The 19,118-nt window shown below is 40.3% G+C and overlaps 1 long non-coding RNA gene across 1 annotated transcript in view; it reads left to right on the top strand.

Moving 5' to 3' along the window:
* Positions 1–18,845, top strand: part of LOC122183102 — an 87,565-nt gene extending 68,720 nt beyond the window's left edge. Inside the window, exons 2-3 of the long non-coding RNA XR_006180093.1 lie at positions 15,609–15,734; positions 17,571–18,845. This is a non-coding gene — a long non-coding RNA (uncharacterized LOC122183102). The remainder of the gene's footprint in view (positions 1–15,608; positions 15,735–17,570) is intronic.
* The last annotated feature ends 273 nt before the right edge of the window (positions 18,846–19,118 follow it).

A 19,118-nucleotide genomic window follows, 5' to 3' on the forward strand; every position in this document is an offset into this window, starting at 1 on the left:
TGTAATAAAAATGAGGTCCCGGTTTGTTAATGAGGAGCATTGTCTGCTACAGACACTAATTTCACTACAGGGTGCAGTCTTCAAACTTTTCATTCTAATTAGAATGCATTTCCATATTCTTTATCAATTTCTTCTCTTACTGAAATCTTCTCCAATGACCTTTTTTTCTTCACTTATGACTCATCCAAAGATTTTTATTTTTCCCAAAACAATCATTCAGATGCAACTGCATTTTTCCAGTAAACACGTTCAAAAATAAATGACCTTGCCAGCTCATGCCTACACAGTGGGAGAAGGGCATTAGCAGTGCAGAGGCAGCTACTAATAATACACAGGAAAATTAAGTATGGGAGGCGACCGTCTTTGTCTAATTCCTTGAACGTTTAATTTCCAAATGCCCTGCAGTGGAAAGTGTCTCAAGCAGGAGCTTAATGGCTACCGATGGAATTCCAGCAGAGGGGAAACAGGTCCCAGCAGAACAAGGGGCACTGCATGAGCAGAGGAAAATAGGTTATCTGCTAAGGAGCCATAATTTTTCTTTCCTTCAGTCCTCCACAGCTGTGTCCAGTTCCAATTTTTATAATAAAGCAAATTATTAACTCAAGTTGACGGATTGGTTGGTGTTGGTAATAGGCTTTCAAAATGATTAGTGATATATACTCATTACCCAAATTAAAAAGCCATATTAAAAATAATAAGAAGAAATGTAGCAGCATTATCAAAGTAATAATTTCTATTTAGTGCGTATCTCTCCTGAACTTTGGCAAATGTTGAATTATGCAACACAAACAGTAATCTGAAAGCGTTCTAGTTAATGATGGTATTTCTTTGCTATCAAATTAAACCAACGCATTCACAGTGCATCTGACTTAAATGTTTCTGCAAGTTCTTCACTGCGTGAGGAAGACTGCAGACGTGCTTCAGACTACTGTACCTCTACCCAAGATACAAGGCCTAAGCCTTACTCTTCCCTTGCACAATAATTATTAAAGGGAAAGATTTATGTAACTCAAAGTTCACCCAAATATTTGTTTTGTTATTCAGTGATTCAGCCATCTCCGAAAAAAAAAAAAAAAAAAGGCAGAGATAAGTATCTTGACATCAATTAATTATGGCACTTTGTAATCCAGGGCTTGCTATAGTTCTCCCCAACTAACAGAATCAAACAATTGCTTTCATTTTAAATATGCTTTATAGATGAAAGCACATTTACAAAATTTCCTTTAGAATAAAACAATAATCAGGCAGCTAATTAAGCACACTGCAAGTACTGAGCTTTTGAGTTAAAGACCTGTCCAGACTGTAACATCATTTTCACTTTGTTATTATATGCAGGAAGCTAATAAAAATATAAATTTGAAAAAAATCACATTAGTGATTTGCCAGAGTGAATGTAGATGTCAAAAATGCTAATCTGGAGAAGCTGTCAGGAGTTTAAATAGATTTTTCACTGACTTGCCGTTCTTAATTATAGCTCAGCACCCTGTACAGGTTAAAAATGCTGGGTTCCTTCGAAACAAACTATGAGCTCCTTACCATCTCATCAAATTCTCCTTCTCTTCCTTTCAAATGGATCAATCAGATGCCAACACATAACATTTTTTCACTTACGTCTTTTCTTAAGCTTCCTTATCCGCTGCAATTATATTTTTACCCAAACCTATCCTGAAGGGGATAGAAGAGATTTCATGGAAGAAGCATAATTGGCAATTGAGCTTGCTCTTTCTTGGGCTTATGAGAAAAGATAGCGTTTTGTGTTGTAGGAATTCAGCACTTACTTAAATTAGAGAGTATGCTGGCTACTTAGTTAAATAATCTACAATAATCAGGTCAGGAGGGAATAGCACATAGCTTTCACTTATTGTTCTGTATTAATTTTTCAGATAAGACAATTCTACGTACTATCCAATGTCTTTCAGAAAGCATCAAAAAAAGCCGCAAAACAAAGGATTGACATGTTGCTAATCCAATCCTCTGACTGTCACAGGGTGCGATATAAAAGAGATCCTTTGTTCTTTTAGAGCTGATTGAGCTCCATTAGTACCCACACTCAGAGCCCTGGGCACAATATTAATGCTAATACCGTTGTTACGGAGATGGAAAGCCGTTAAGATTGAACACAGCTCTCAATATCATTGGACATACTCATGCAGCATGTAGTGTGGTGAGATCCGATAGCTCTGAACCTTTCTAAAGAGGAAACGAAAATCCAATTAACATCTTCTGTGTAAACCTCCTCGGCTACTTTCACTGGAGATGACCTTGGGCAGCTGTGTTGCAATTTTGCCAAAACCCCAATTATGTCTTTAATTCAGTGGCGTTGTCGGGCTTTGCCAAACAGAAGGCCTGGCTCAGCAGCTTGCTCCTTGTGCTGGATGACAGTCGTCACATAAGTTGCAGCCGTTGGCACACTCTGCACTGACCTGCAGCATGCATGGTCAGCAATCAGCCTTCAGGCTCTACAAACTCATGGTCATACTCAAGCCAACCAGCAAAAAAATTCCTTTTTTTCCTCCCTCTTCCAGCTCCAGTTAAAATCCCAAAGCTCATACATGCCCTTCCATTATGGCTTGGCCAGTGCTGATGGGGCAGATGGCTGGTGTGACCTGGAGAGCTGGTAATTAATTCCTGCTGATGAAGCATGCAGAGAGGGGAGGAGAGGCTCCACGTGCCTTGTTCAGGGCTCCCCTACTGCTGAAGGAGGAAAGAAAGGAAGAAAGCAAACCTAAGTACTTAAAACCTGCCCTCCTTATCTCTCTTTTTGACAAGCAGCCCACAATTAGACAAGCAGATAATGCATGATGATGAGTGCTCATCCTGGTGGCCACAAGGCCCAGGCTCTTCCAGCTGCATCCACATGAAGAGCTGGTCTTAATCACCATGAGCAGGACCTGTGAAGAACTGAAGACCTTGATGGGAAACAGCACTCATTTCCTGCTAGCACGGACAGCTTCTGGATGTAAGGCTTTTCCCTCTCGTGACTGTTCAATTAATGGGGAAAGAGGTAAGAGATTTGTTAACAGTTGTGCTACTGCCTCAGAGACCTTCAACAGGAGCTGTAAGTTGCAAGCAACCTGAAACACTACAGCTGCTGTCAACACCACAATTAAAGGATCCCTCAAAATAAAGCATTTTGAACTCTTTCATTTGCTTTTTATTATACCAGGGTGATACCGCCTTATCTCAAACACGCAATTGCATATTTGCACTCTAAAATGGAGAAACAGCACTACATGCAGGTCCCTAAAAGTAAACACCAAACTCTGCATATTTTGCTCATAATTAGGGAGATTCTTCAGGATTTATTATTTTTTTTTCCCCCAAAGCTGTTATTGCTTGATTTGGCTGTCATCTGTGTCACTTCTATGGAAGGCTTTACTCTTTTAGAAGAGGAAAATCAGAACAGCAAGCTAATAACCTTTTCCAATAGTGAGATTTAAGGAAAGGGATAATGAAGTAGAGCTGCTGACATCACAATGATTGTTGTACCATTAGACTTCCCTAAATTAAACGGGTCAGGATTGGTCTTTGCTTCAGAGGGTGTCACCTGGGAATGACCGGCACCTGATGGACACAAACACCCTTACAGTACTTGCATGCTTGTTGGCCAGGTGTGTATCTCTGAGCTGAAAATTGGCTTCAAAATTGGCCTGAAAGGAAAACAGCTTCCGCATAGATTCCCCATAGTCCAGTACGAAAGAACCAGCTTTAGTCTCAACCTCATTCTTTTGATGTAATTTCCTGGTGTATTAATTTTGGCTATTCAATCTCATTGATCTATAGAGTCTGACTCAGCTGTGACCATGATTTGATTGCTTAAGTGTCTTAGCAAACCTGGGGTGCATTAGTTCTGTAACATGCTTGCCTGATTTCTGTACGTGCCAGCTCATTCTTTCTTATATAATCTATAAAAAGTAAATAGAACATATTTTGCATAAAATGGCAGTCAAGCCTAGAAATTCAAGGGCAAATATAACTCAGGTATGTGTATGCCACTTCTTTCCTCTTAGCAAATGCTGAAGAGTTTAATGTTGCCTTGCTCAGATCTGGAGATGTTTTAACATTGACACATGCCCTTCAGCAGAACTTTCTACTTTAACAGATCACTGTCCAGTAGCACTTTGGCTCAGGCACAAGCTCTCATTTTCTTCAGATAGCTGCTGTGGGGGTTGTTCCTGCTGGTAGAACCAGAGGAAGCAGAGGTTCCTCATGTTTCACTCAGGGCCCTATTATTGTTATACCTGATTGAACCAATCCTCAGCTGCTGCTGTGATTCTAAGCATGCCAATGCAATGCACTGGCATTTCTGCGTTTGCTTCATTTGCATTTAAACAATCAAGATTTTTAATTAAAATGCATAAATGAATCATCCAAGAAATGCCCAGTGCTCCTGTATTATTTATTTTTTATATGAAACCTTCAATTTGATGGATAAGCACTGTCACTGGTCATTTCTGCTAAAATGATCCTATCAGCAGTGAAATATTTGACAAATCCGATATTAAATTTTTCACCTCCAGCTTTCAGCACTCATGGTCCATTAAGACAAATAGTATGTTGCACATCTCTGATCTATTGTTTGAAGCTCTTTGGGACCAGCACTCTTTGAGAGAGGGGGATGCACAGGTCAAAAGCATGGTTTGTGATCCAAACTGCACTTTCTTTAGAGCCTCCTTTATACTGTCCCAAGAACCACTTCCCAGTACAGAGGACAAAGTAAAAAACACACTCTGCTACAAGCATCTCTCAGAAGATTGCTGTAAAACTAAAATAATAATAACGCAGCATTCCTTCAAAAACTGAAATCTTGCTCACATGCTAAGAAGCTGTAAGTGTAACAGCATCATCTGGTGGCTTCTGCCACAAAGAATGGATTAATTGATTTTTTTTTTTGCTCTACTTTCATTTAAATTCCATATGTCTCAGGTGAGGCCAGGTCCTGAAGGAATGTGCGAGAGGAAAAGCTAGAAAATGATAAAAATGAGAGAATGAAATCCTCAGCTGTAATAAAACATTAAACTGCATCTGAATATCTCAGATATTTTTAAAAGGATTTTTTAAAGAATATTGAAAAAACACCATCCTCATTGAAGTCAAGTTTCATTTTAGGCAATATCAGATGGGGTTGGGGTATTTGAAGCATAAGTTAAGAACAGGAATGATGATGCTGAAGGCCTTGAACTTTTGATGAGAACTGGTGTAAACCTCAACAACATCTTAGGGCAATTCCTTTCCACCACTCCTTTTATAAGTGCAAAAACAAATCCTTCCAACTCCTCCTGCATCTTCTTTTTGGAATTCATAGTATTGATCCTCTTAACTTTTGGAGCAGTGGTATATAAAAATGAGATGAACATACATTAGTTTGCAAAAGATTTTAGCTGCGAACGAGTGCCGTTGTGATTATGATTGTAAAACAAGCTAATCCACCAAAGCTTACATGTATGGTTGGTGTAGCAGTAGAGGCTGAATCAGCCTGCTTTGGGTATTAAACCTCCTGACCTAAATGGGCTGAAGTATTTCCAGAAGAGTCCAGGGTCTGCAGTAAGAAGTTTACTGCAATCCAGATGAAGCAGAAGGGCCGTGCTAGCCTATAGAACCCCGTCCTCAGGATTAGTTGTTGCAAAAGCTTATTAACAAGGCAATAAAATGAAAATTATTCCTTCTGGCTTTATTGGTGCACAATGTCTGTTTTACATTCATACAGTTTCTGTCCTATCCTTGGCAGTTGTCTTCTTTGTTGTATTCTTACAAAGGGAGAAATATCAAAACATTAATTTAAGCTGTCACAATGCAAAGGGCTGACAGTCATATAAAGAATTATCATTATGGTAGAGAATGGAGACAAGTTAGTGAAGGAAAATTAAAGTGACTAGCTAAACAGAACCAAACTTCTTGAAAAATCTAGGATATTGCCATGACAATTCAAATCGCTCCAACTTTTTCTTTTTGTGTTCTTCAGCACTTTCTTACACAGTCTATTATCAATCTGATGGGGGAAAGAAAGAAATAGAAATCTCTTCATATCTGAGCTAGCTTTAGCAAAATATGTATTTCAAAAGAGAAGATTCATCCTGTGCGAATCTGTGCAATAAGATAAATTGCAACTAACATCAATCTTTGTAATTTCCATAATTGTAGAAGTCAGAGTGACCAAGATTACAGCCTGTCTAATCTTTCTTACTAATGCAGACGGCAAATAAATGTTTCTTTGTACTCCTTAGTGTTTTTGTTTTTGTTTTTGTTTTTCGTTTAAAAAAAAAAAAAAACAAAAATGATTCTTTTCCAGCAAACAATGAGATTCCTGCAGGTGGTGGGTCAAGGTTTCAAAATGCTTTGTGTATTCCTAAGCATAATTTTAATTATTTTACACATAAAGTAAGGAAGAGAGTGGTTAAAAGAAGAAAATAACCACTTCGCTCTTGTGTTATACTTTTCAGCAGTAGCTCTTGGAGCATTTTACTATGGCTATGAAGAAAGTGAGGAAACAGAAGTCTCAAGGTGCAAGTCTATGCCCAACAATAGACCACTGCAATACAAGTAGTTTGCTTTTCCCAGTGTAGTAAAGTGACTTATTTTTGTCATATACCCAGGTTTCAGCAGGGCACACAATGCCTAGCCTTGTGCTCTGTCCTCTCATCACATGCTACCCTGGTACGAGGGAGATATTATGAATTCAGTGCAAGGAGCTGGTGAGACTCTGCCTCCTGTGTTCCACACAAATGTCCACTGCCTTCTGGCTATGATATCTGCAGCGCCAATGATGTCAGTTAGCATTGCAGTGGCTGACTGATCAGATTACTAATGAAGCTTGAGTCCACAAGACTGCTTTATGCAGTCAAAATTTATAATTAATTCTCGTACACATAAGCAATCACTGAGTTCAGCTAGCACATCAAAAACAGCTAAAAACACCAAAAGCTGAGCAAATTACTCTTCCCAAGGTAGACGAACAAGAGGTTTACATGACTAATGCCAACAGGACAGGGGCACAAAACTCCCTGTGGATGTAAGGACATAAGATCCTTTCCACATGTTCATCATTCTTATGTGCCTTTAAGCACTGTAATCCTGGAATTAGAAGAGCAGACTGTTTAGAAACACCACAGTAGGTAGCCTTGAGGTTGCGTGTGTATTCGGCAGCAGCAGGCTCTCAGCTCAATAAACGCCGAGGACAACCTGCCAGCACTGCCAGCTGGAGCTGTGCAACAAGGGTGGACCTCAGAAGAGGCACACGGCCACATCCCATGCACCGTGAAGCCACAACTAAACCATCTGCACAGATCGTGAGATAGAAAAAAGAAACAGGGAAGGACCATAAATCACTCTATTCGCCAAATAAATCAGATGTACGTTATGACTTGGGAAAGCGGACAAGAAAACACTTAAAAATGTAATAAATATAAATTGCTGCAGTCACTCCAAATGTATCATTGGACCCCTAATTGTATCATTATTTTTTATGACTGTGATCTCAAAGAAGCTACATTTTTCTAAGGAGATGTATTTGCAAATCACTTTGATTAATATCTGTGAACAGTGTGAATGTGTTTAAGAGCTTCTGCATACTCACTTTGGCCCATTGACCCCTATTTGCAGTGCCCTGAATCAGCTGGCAGAACATGAGGTGGTTCAGACGTTCCTGCTGGAAGCATTCAGAATGTCCTGAAATTACTGGAGCTACTCACATGGGTAGAGGCTTTGTGCACACTGTGCTTTTGCTGATCAGAGGGCTGCTGTGACTGACTTTGCTTTTCACATTTCTCTCTCGATGCACTTCATTTTTTAAAATCAGATATGCTTTACTGTGAGGAGGAATTTGACCACTTACTATTGTATTCTAAGAAATAAGCCCACTAGACCAAGCATTCAAAGTAATTTCATTTTGGCAATAGGAGGTATAATTGAGGAATCACATTTTCAATGTAAGACATTATCTAAAACTAGTCTCTGGTATGAACTTTGGTCAACTATATACAATCCTCTTTAGTATGGCCTTTTATAGTATTCATTTGGTGCTCTAGTGCAAAGCTTCAGAAAGGGCACTGAATGAAATGGTTTCCAAAAGGACTGGAATAGGAGCAGAAGTCTCTTACTCTGAATTAGCGACAATCTTAAAATCTTAACCTTGATTGCTTTGAAACAGTACATTAATCCACAATGAAAATGTTTGCATAGCATTTAAAAAATACAAACAGGATTAACAAAGAACTTTCCAAGGGCAAGATATATTTGAATCAATTTTAAGACTGAAAGGAAAGTCTGGTGCCTTTTTTTACAGAGCTTTAGAGAGATGAGCTATACTTAGGCGAGGGGAAGAAACAGCCCTCCCTCTCCTCAATCCCAAGCCCCTTTTTGAATATTGCATATATTATTTAATAACCAAATATCACCATTATAAATGTTATAACTGCTGTAGCTTGCTTTGCAATGGGTGTGTGTTTGCAGTGGCCATACTTAGTCTTTGCAGCCACCGCTGAAAGGAAGCTTGAGTCTGCAAGAGCTTCCAGAGCCCCAAAGCTCTTTGGTTTTCATACCAAGATCAATCAATACCAAAGACTTAACTGGCCCAAGGAATGGGATGTGTGAGGAAGTACTTATGATTTTTTTAAGTTATGCAGCACTGCTACCCTTAAAGGTAATCACCTTGATCATCACTAAGCAATCTTCTGCCATGGCAGAATCTACTTTCAATCTACAGTCTACTTTCAGGACATCCCTCCTACTACAGACCCCTGTTTTATGGTGGGATGAACCACCTCCCCTCTTGACCGCAGGAGAATATTAAGGAAAAACTTTGAACTAGATAAGCAATTTCAGAAGGCTAAGAGTAGATGATGAGAATCCAAGCCAAAACAGTATTGGTTGGTCCTTGTCTAACCTACATCTACCTTGACCAGCCCAGACTCTGCTTTCCCTTCTGCACCCCTTTAAGGACTGGCCTGGGGACACACTGCTGAGTGCCACTGCAGGAGCCCTGCCCTCCCTGTCCTGCTCTTTGCTTGTTCACTTGCACATCTGTACACACACCTCAGTACCTGCACTGGTGGACTCCGTTTCTTAAAGTGAATTTAAAATGAAATGAACAGGAATCGCTTTGGGAACAAAGCTCAAATCTCTGCTAAGCCTTAAAACCTGTTTTTTGTAGACTTATTGATTGCTCCGGAGGTGAATATGCTCATATACAGGTACCTCCACTGCAAAAAAAGTGCAGCAAAAATGATTAAACACATGAGGAAAGAAGCTTCCATTTAAAAGGTGATTAAAAAGACTAGCATTGTTTAGTTTGCAAAGCACAGGAGTAAAAGATGATATAACAGAAGCAGAGAGAAGGGGCTATTTATTCTGTTTTCTCCTAAGAACAAATATGCACTGAAAGGTGAATGAAAAATTCTGCAAACAGTTCGTGCAGTGTATAACCAACTCTGCAACTCATTGCTGAAGGATAATAGGCAAATGTTTCAGAAATATTTCCGAATGTCTTCGATGCTACAAACAATAAGCCTCAGTTACCTGGGCTAAGGAAAAGCAAAAACAAACAATCCCATCAAACTCTAAGGATGGTGAGTCCCTGTCCTTGTGCTTAGATTAGTTAGGGATGGTATTTTTCTCTCCAGAGGAACGGCATTATTTATTTATCATGTGTATGATAAGGGAGCACTCTCTTCCTTTGAGCAGGAGGAGCAGTAGAAGGCAATTAAAGAAGTCAGTAAATGCATCTGTATGAAGTCACTGCCAATAGATTCCTTCCAGAAAACATAAATGTAATAATGGTCAAGTGGCTCAGGGTTAGGTATTTTGTTCTCAGCTGGCTATTTTCCCCAATGAACTTCAATTACAGCTAGGTAACAGTGAAGGCTGTGAATGAGAATGAAATTAAATCTATCCATGTCCTTGGAAAGTTCTTCACTAATCCTACTTGTTTCTATGCACTTGTAGATGCAAAGTAAACATCTTCTCTGTGGATACAGATGATTTTGAGTAGAAAAGACGAACTGTTGGACCTCCAGTACTGCTCTGAGAGAACAGTGAGTGGAGTCTGAATTTTACGGTCCTCTTTCCATCAACCACTGCTGAATGCAGCTCAGAGAACGTGGCTGGGACATGCAGCATGGCACTGCTGAGCTGCGCTGATGGAGGATGTGCCTGGAACCCTCAGCTTGTGCTGCAGAGCAGGTACACAGAGCAGGTACACAGGAAGCAGGTTAAGGTGCTGCCGCAGATGAAGTTATACCTCCTTACCCTGTACATGTGTCTGGGGAACAAACTGCCTTTTAAAAGGAATTATAAATGCCACTTTTGGCTTCTGAATAGTTTTCTTGCAACTGTCAGGCCATCTGCTTGGAGAGGGGTCTGTGCAGTCATGAAAGGGATCTTAAAATATACTCTCCTCATAAACATCTTTTGTTTGGAAAATCCACACACATCACATAATGCAGTAAATGGCAGCACAGCCTGAACTGAAACATTTTTAAATGCCGAGGATGCAACCTTGGATACAGCTCCCCCCACCCCCCTTCCCCCTATTAATACGCACTCTAAATGCACACTTAGACACAGTCGCTTGCAGACTCAGATTGGCAGCACCCACCTGCTGGGAAACATGCTAAGAGAACTTCCTTGGGTACATCCAAAATACCAAACTGGCTTGTGGGCAGAAAGAAACAGGCTTCTGCAAAGCAGCTCGCGGAGATTACATCATGCTGCCAGCCAATTTTCTGCCTACACTGCACCATTTTGTGCGATGCGTGTGTGAAAAAAATAGCACCCGTCCGTGTACACAAGCAAAAAGGCCAAATGAGGGGTGTGCAAGCACATGCAATTCCTACATTTCCTAACTTCTGGGAGCTTAGCTTTTCAGAACTGCTCGGTATTGGAATATATATGATATGTATGTATGCACATAAACATTCATTCTGTTAGCATGCTTGGAATATAAAGCTGTACATAGAGAACAGCATTGTGCCTGCCTTACTTTTCTCTCTTTTTTTTTTTCCATTTATTGGTCTCATTTTTTGGCCATTTTTGTTTACCTGCCTTTTTGTTATTCTAATGTGAGCCCAAACATACAAAATGCTAATTTTCTTTTACATATAAATGTAATGAAACTTTCTGGTTTCCTTTATAAACAGATTTCAGGAAAGTTGATGGGATGCTGTATAACAAGTAAAGAAGAAATACTGTTTAATTATCTTCCATATAAAATCCAATAAAACGTTCTGGCTTTTATTTTTCTGTACCGGGGATTAACATCAGTGTCTTTGTGATGGGAAATCTGCATTCATGGCTCCTCTATTTAGATTTAAATAGGAATTATAGTTCTTGGCAGAAAGGGATCTGTCAAATATCACAGCATTTGTGGCAGGTGGTCACTGCATTGCTCAGCACAGACACTGCCTGCTTAACCATAGCCTGAAGTAAACATCAATTATTCTCTTTGTAAATATTTTATTTATATTTTGGAGGCTAACGAGCATCTTTTCAGTGCTTGGCTGAGACCTTCCTCCATGGATCAAAATCCCTCTAAACCTGAATTTGGGTGGTAAAAATGCGTTTAGCAACCCAGGGATGCTGATGTAGCTACCAGTGTGTAAGAGGCTTCATAACACAATCCTCTGCTTAGAAACCTTTAATGACTTGGCTGGATTGAAGTGGACAGAGCTAAAACTTGTCATGGTTGTTATCATTGCAGCTGCCAATTAGTACGACAATCATGTGTTATTTTGCCAAAATCCCTTTCCCCAGTTAAATTGTATTTTGAATATAAATACTGCAAAAGAAAAGAAAGTGTCTATTTCCTTTCAGCATTCTGGGGGTGGGAAAGCAGAAGGTCTGGTTTCCTGGCAAAATGAATGTGTGTATAGAGGTAACTTGAATGCACACTGAGCAGAAAATGTGGAACAAGAGCTGAGCACTGAGGGTCAAACGCCTTGGAGAAATTTCTTGTTCCAGGGTAAACCAACTGATGTTTAATGACAGTATCTGGCAATAGTCACACACAAATGGAGGATCTACCCCACTATTGTGGGGGAAATGTCTAAAGATGCTGCAACACATTTTAGATCCTCAGTTGAATGCTATCTGAACTTTCTGGGCCATTAACTAATCAGATCATCTCACTTAAACAGCGTTATAAAAATAATCAAGCAATTCTGCCTACATAAAAATAAGTAGATTGAATATATTTACCTTAAAGAACTCAGATTTTCTTGAGTATTTATTCCTGGTGCTCAGGAAACAGAAGGAGAACAAAATGTTAAGGAGAAGCAGAATTCTCTGAGATGGGGCTGTGGGTAATTTTCCCCACAAGCCTATTTGGTAAGTTAATTGACTCCCACATTATTGAAACTGTGATGCACTAAAGCACTGGGTGCTGCCTTTCGTTCGCTATTTCACTGGCAAAGGCCATCTGTTCTAACCCATCCATCCACATGCACAATGTCTATTGTTGTCAACAGGATTCACGCACACGTGGATAAAGGCAAGCATGTGCCTCAAACTGTTTTGATCCCCAGAACATGGATTTTTCATTTTCTTTGTTTCTTTGTGCTTGGCCAGTAATAATACTTGTCATTGGAGAATTCATATTGATCTTGTCATTGCCTTAAAATTGGATGACAATTACTATCTTTGTCAAAATTCGATCTGATGAAATGGCTCCAATTAGGAAGGAAAAAGAAGGAATCCATCACAATGGGGAGGACTGCACTTGGCTTTAAAGTAGGGAAGCTTCTTTTAAAGGGGTACTGCTGAAACAATCGAATGGGAACAAATACAACAGAGATTGAGAGATGAGTTCTCAAAACCTTCAGAAGTCTGGTATGTATACGAAACGAGCAATGTGTTAATTTTTACCGTCCACATCTGTCTGCAAAACGGTGCTGGAGCTCCTCTGACAACAGATGCCAGCAGTTGTGTTCGTGTTCTGATCCGGTCGGAAGCACAGTGGCGGTTGATGCCAGTCTTTGTGCACTCTCAAATTCAGTTCTGATCATCAGTATAGTTATAATACATTACTTGGAGTAGATTTGATGAAGTTTGTGAAGTGACAACAGCAGAAATTGCATCAGGTTTCCAGATACTAATCTCACCTTGCAACTGAACATGAAAAGGCAGTGTAAGGAAACAAAGAGTATGCTTCTACTGCTCCTGGTAACAGCACTGAAGCAAGCAACTTATTCCTGCTAATTACAAATAAAATAGTGCTTTTTACAGATTTTTTACATTATAAAACAGCCTTAGAAATGTGTATGTCCATGCACGGCTTGAAAAATCTTTCTGTTTCATGTTAAAGCTTTATTCAACAGAAACCTGTTTGTGCCCTTCCAAGGGCTCAGTTCACAGCGGGTCTGTAATTCTGGTGAGCCCTTACCTGGGAGCTGAGATACTTGTTCATGATCAGCTCTCCCTACAGGAGCTGCAGCCTACACACTCCCAGGAGAATGATCTCTGCTCAAGGACATTCGTGCAGGTTTTTCTGAACTAAGCCAGTGAATACTATTTTAAATAAAAGTGTGGCACGAACAGAAGAGCTGTTGGAGTTGTACGACTGTGTGACTCTTGTACACGAGATTACACAGCTTACCTCCTTGACAAATCACATTTTCTTAATGTGGAAGAGCTTTGCAAAATATGGAAGGAACCCAACCAAGCGCACCAAGCTTTTAGCAGGTGGCTAAAGAGAAGCTAAAAATGTAGGACAAGTATGATGCAGAGATGAGTCACCATGTTTTGTATGGCAGCTGGCCTCTTGGTAAAAGAAGTTGGTACTAACAGGTGAGCTGGTGCTAACAGGTCTTTGTCCAGCAAGCTGGGTAGACACAATTCCCCTTTCCCCAAACATGTCTCTCCCTTTCTGTTTTCATTTGCTAAACCAACTTACTGACTCTGACCTACATTTACAACAGTTCCAAATTGCAACAGAATGTGTTTCTGGGGAGTTTGCTATTTGCTAAAAATTTTAATCCAACCCATTTGAAAATGTTATACGCTAACTGAGCAAATAAGGCAATCAGAAAAGTACACAAAACCCATGCAATTGTCCTGGACTTGTTTGCAGCACACTTTTACTAATGAGCATCTGGGATGAGTATGGTATCTTGCACTATGGATCTCATGATCTGTACAATAATGGCTGATTTTAATTGACTTTTGCTGCATATAGCTAATCCCAATTGGAGGAGTTCCAGGATGCCGCTAGTGAAGAACTGTGGGTGGGTGCATGTTTTGAAGTGATGGTAAACATTGTGACATATACTGTGTGTACCACATATTATCATATGCACATTTTGACTTTTGTTGCCTTGGCTTTCACACAGCATTTCTAACATAGACATTCCTATTTGCCAGTTTGAGTGGAAATCTGTTAACATGTGAATACTGCTTGCCAGCATGTTCCACCATCGCTGGACTTTCAGAACTTCTCCCACAGAACAGCCATCTTGAGTGCCCAAGGGTGCTCCACAGGACCGTGGCATCTGTGCAAACTGGGCGAATGAGGAGTGATGAGAGCTGCTATGAGAAGCTGTAACTTTGAGACTTGAAACTCAGCTTGTATACTGATCCACCAATTTCCACTGTAAGAAATCGCCAAGAGGGCCTTGCTCTTTTACTGCCTCAAATTGTTTTTTCTTTTCAGGAGAACACTAGTAACTAATACCAGGCTTGATTAAGATATTTTGACACTTGAATTACTATGGATATTATAATACCTTCAAAGGTCTGGGAGAAGGAGTACCTGCACAATGTACCCTCATGACTGGCCAACCAACTGCTCTGCTTGAACTGAAACTCATTCTGAATCCACAGTGACCCTTTGGGATCTGGGACTCAGCCAAGATGTATACATGGTTTTGAATCTGGTACATTAAGAAGTCCCCTGCTACATGTCCCATCCTGCCTGGCTGTGATATGGTGTGGTCAATATTATACAATTTAGATTTAGGCTGTTTGTGAAAATAAATAAATGCATCACATACAGCAAAAATGCAGAGTGGTGAGATACTGGAACAGGCTGCCCAGAGAGGTTGTGGATACCCCGTCCTTGGAGGTGTTCAAGGCCAGGTTGGATGGGGCCCTGGGCAGCCTGATTTAGCATTAAATGTGGAGGTTGGTGGCCCTGCATGTGGCAGGGGGTTGGAGATTCATGATCCTTGAGGCCCCTTCCAACCCTGGCCATTCTGTGATTCTGTGAATTTACAGTCAGTGGAGATGTGTGCATCCTTTCTAGCAATAGGGTGCTCTCAGCAGAGGGAGGGTGCTCTGCTTCTCCTCCCAGATGTAGCTAGAGAGCTCTGATCCCACCACAGCAATGAATCACTCTTCCAGAGAACATTAAAAAAAAAAATAAAATAAGGTATCTTTTTCTTCACTGTGGCATTACCAGTTTGCACAGAGACCACCTGTTTGCAGAAAACTATTAGGTAAACTTCGTGCAAGAGAGATTCGTGAGTACAGTGTGAGGAAGGCAGTGTCAGTGCAAAGTAGCTGCTGAGCACAAAGAAATAAATGCTGGTGAAAGGGAGTTTCTGTAAGGTTATACTTCCATCACATCCAATCCAAACGTTATGTAGCAAACTGCCTTGCCAGAAGCCTTCTTTGTATTGCAGGAAGCCATCTGTGATGGTAGCTAAAATGGGAACAGAAGAGGACTCGCTATGAAACGCTCCTCACAAGCACTCCCTCAGGGCATGCGCTGTGGTTCCTGCCTTGCCAGAAGCAGTCCATTTCCGAAGGTGAGGCCATTACACTGTGAGCCCCAAACTACCCAAATGGCTGTTGTGCCTTTTGCCTGCTGCCTGCCACTGGGGTCCACGCAACCTCCGCTGCTTCAGTCATACTCTGTCTTTGCCTAGGACATTAATTGCTATGGAGATGCTGGTTGGGGCGATGGATCATTCTGAACACGTTATCTGAAACTTTGGTTTCAGCCTTTTTAACATATCTCCTGGCAGAAAGTGCTGATTGTTTTCATTGATCTCCACAGCTTTGGGTTTAATTTTTCTTTCTCTATCTCCGAGTTCCTATCTTATGTCTGTTTCTTTGCCAAACTATTCATTTGTTGCTGGATAATCACGGCTTTGTGTTTCAGATAGCTTCCTATTTTGTCCGTGTTTCCGTTCTATTGTCCACATATTTTTTCTCTGCAAATTTTGCTGTATTGTGCAGTGGCAAGTGGCTATCAGCTAATGCCAATATTTCTCCTTGAGAATTCTTTTTCCCTGCATCATCAAGGGTTTAAGTGGGAAGCCTTCAGCACAGTGCAAATTTCACTCCTGAGAATATCCATCTTTTGAGGTAGCTGATTTTAATTAAAGAATACTCTTTCCCTCTCTCTCTCTCTCTCTCTGGATTATACTTTAATTTCAGTCTCTATCACAACAGTAGATACTTCTTAGATAAAATATATTTTTGCCTCTTTTCATCCATGATTATCTGTAGTTCTTAAACACTTGGGGTCAGCAGCTGGTCCCCTGTTGATGCAGTTCAGGAATAATTCTATTCAAAGGAATTAATTTGAAATAAAATTGGTGTTAAATTCAAAATAAGGCAAAATGCTCATAATATTTTGCCCTTATATATGTGAGAGTGAAACTCTCAGAAACAGCAGTAATAACAGTTATGATAATAAACAATAATCTCTGAAATCTATAGCACCTTTCACCTAAGTATTTTAGGCATAAATGCATTAAGCTGCTGTCATATGAAGAAATGTCATTATTCTAATTTTACACAAGGGGAAAAAAAGCGTCAGGAAGATAAGGAAGCAGTTGAAAGTCACATAACAACTGAACCTCCTCGTCTCATGTTTCTAATCCCCAAGCACAGTGAGGTTCTGTTCCCCAGGGATATAAAATTGAGGTCTTATGAGTTACAAAAGAGTCAAAGCATACAAACACAAGTACAGCTTAGGCTTCTGCCTCCATCATCTTGCCCAATTATGACCGAAATAAATATTGCTATCATATCTTGTATCATCTGTGCATAATTAATTTGCATAGTTAAGCCATTTGCAGATTTCTCACAGAGTCACGGAAGGAGGAAGCTGAGCTCCAGGTTCTAGGCTCTCATGCTGCAAAAGAATCGAGTGAAACCCTGCCACTTTTGAACCTGAAAGCAAAACTTCTCATTCTGATAGAACAAGGATCCTGGCTGAGGTCCCTGGGGCTGTAAGGACCCCATGCAACTGACAGCACTATACAGAATGTATGCATATGGAACAGTAATGTATAGATGCGTGCATGTATGATGGAGTACAGATGCACATATACCCACACAGAACTTCTGGGATGAACTGGAGTTGTTCTATTTTTCACGTACTGATTGTAAATCACCTTACTAGTCATTTCAAACTTGTTTCCTTTGTTTTTATATTGCTTGTTTTAATGCCCACTCCCACAGCATAGACTTGTATCTTTGCTTGGTCATGTACTTTTGATCTAAACAGAATTACAGAAAAAAATATGTATGCACAAGAAGTGTAGAGCTGAAATGTGCCTTGGCAGAACGCTTTAACTGCCTTTCTGCCAGTAATCCATTAATTTGTGCTTCTTTGTTTTCTCCAAGCTCAGAATAATTCCCATCTGCCTTGACTCACTCTCCAGCACATAAAGGAAGAAGTCTCTTTTCTGAGCATGGATGAAATAGGAAACTTCTCATATCAATGAAGAATGAGGCTTTGAATTCTGGGGTCCCTACCACGGAGACCAAAAATAACTTGAAGTCCTGCAATATTAATTAACTTCATTATGATGAGTCTGGCTTTTCTGTTCATATTTTTCCAGCTTTTGTGTTCCTGGCCTGCGTGCGTTACGTGTGTATTCCCCTTCTTTCCTCTCGCTGAAGCTGAAGATGCAATCACATCTTCGAACCATCTGTTTTTTAATTTATTATTTTCCCCCATTGCATTGATGGGTTTTCTCATTTTTCTGTCAGGCTAACAGTTTGGCTCCTGTTTATCTAAGATATGTTAACACGCTGTTCCTCTTCTGGGCACTCACTCAGCCTATTGTATTTTCTGAAATTAAACACCAGAGATTTTTTAACATTATTTTCTTCATCAGCCCCAGGAATATCCTCTACCATTACATCCTCTCTTCCTCCTTTTGTTATTTCAGTGTACATTTTACGACTCCAGCTAAATTTAGGATAAGATCTTTCTTTTCCTGTCCTCTCCAGACTATGCTCAAGATGCATGGGGGACGCTCTCATATCTGCTGAGCAACCCACACGTGTGAAGCCAGGGCTCCCCAGAGCAGGCTCTCCGCAGAGCTCTTCACATGGTCCCCAAGGGCAAGACTTCAGGTGACAGGAGCCAACATGAGCACGGTGTGCTGCTTGGCCTACCTGTGCTCAAGGCTCCTTCTCATCGCCTTGAGAAATTTCAAGCAAAGGGCAGATGAGGCATGGAGGAGCACGGTCAGTCGACATGGTGGGCATGGGTTGGTGGTTGGACTTGATCTTAGAGATCTATTCCAACTTTAAGGATTCCATGATTCCATGAAATACCTTTCAGGTGTTGGCCCAGCAAGGTGCCCATACATGAGTCCCTTGCACTGCATTTGCTGCCTGCAGACAGCTGCAGCCACAGCCAGGTTGACTTGTCATCCCAGAACACGGCAGGGAGCTGTATGTAAGAAGTTCCAGGTAGTCACAGGATGGAGCATAATGTGGATTTATAGCTGTTACTTCACTTTTCTATAGTATATCCCAAGAGTGTTCTGAGGCATTGCATTCTTTAATAAGCAGAAAGTGCTCTGAGATTTTTCTAATGAAAATGATATAGGAGCACACAGTGTTATTATTAAAGCCTCTTCCTTTTTCTCTGGGAACTGCTAAAACACATTTACAGCTTATATCCTTTTTGGTGAGCATTAAACTTTCTAATTTAAAATAATAAAATCCGTTTTGCTCTTTCTTTTCTTTCCATTTTAAAAATATAAAAATCTGTTGGTTTTTAACTATCCTTATTTTGCTGAGTGATTTTTGGATTTCAATAAAAGTAACATTGTGGCTACAACACTTTGTGAGATAAGCAAAGAGATTTTTTTTACAGCACAATTATGGAAATTTCAAAGAACCTTATAAATATCCTGCTATTTGCATATATGAGATAAGCA

The sequence above is a fragment of the Lagopus leucura genome, unplaced genomic scaffold (genome assembly GCF_019238085.1).
Source record: "Lagopus leucura isolate 7727_CA_CO unplaced genomic scaffold, USGS_WTPT01 Super-Scaffold_100016, whole genome shotgun sequence".
In the NCBI taxonomy this organism is placed as follows: Eukaryota; Metazoa; Chordata; class Aves; order Galliformes; family Phasianidae; genus Lagopus; species Lagopus leucura.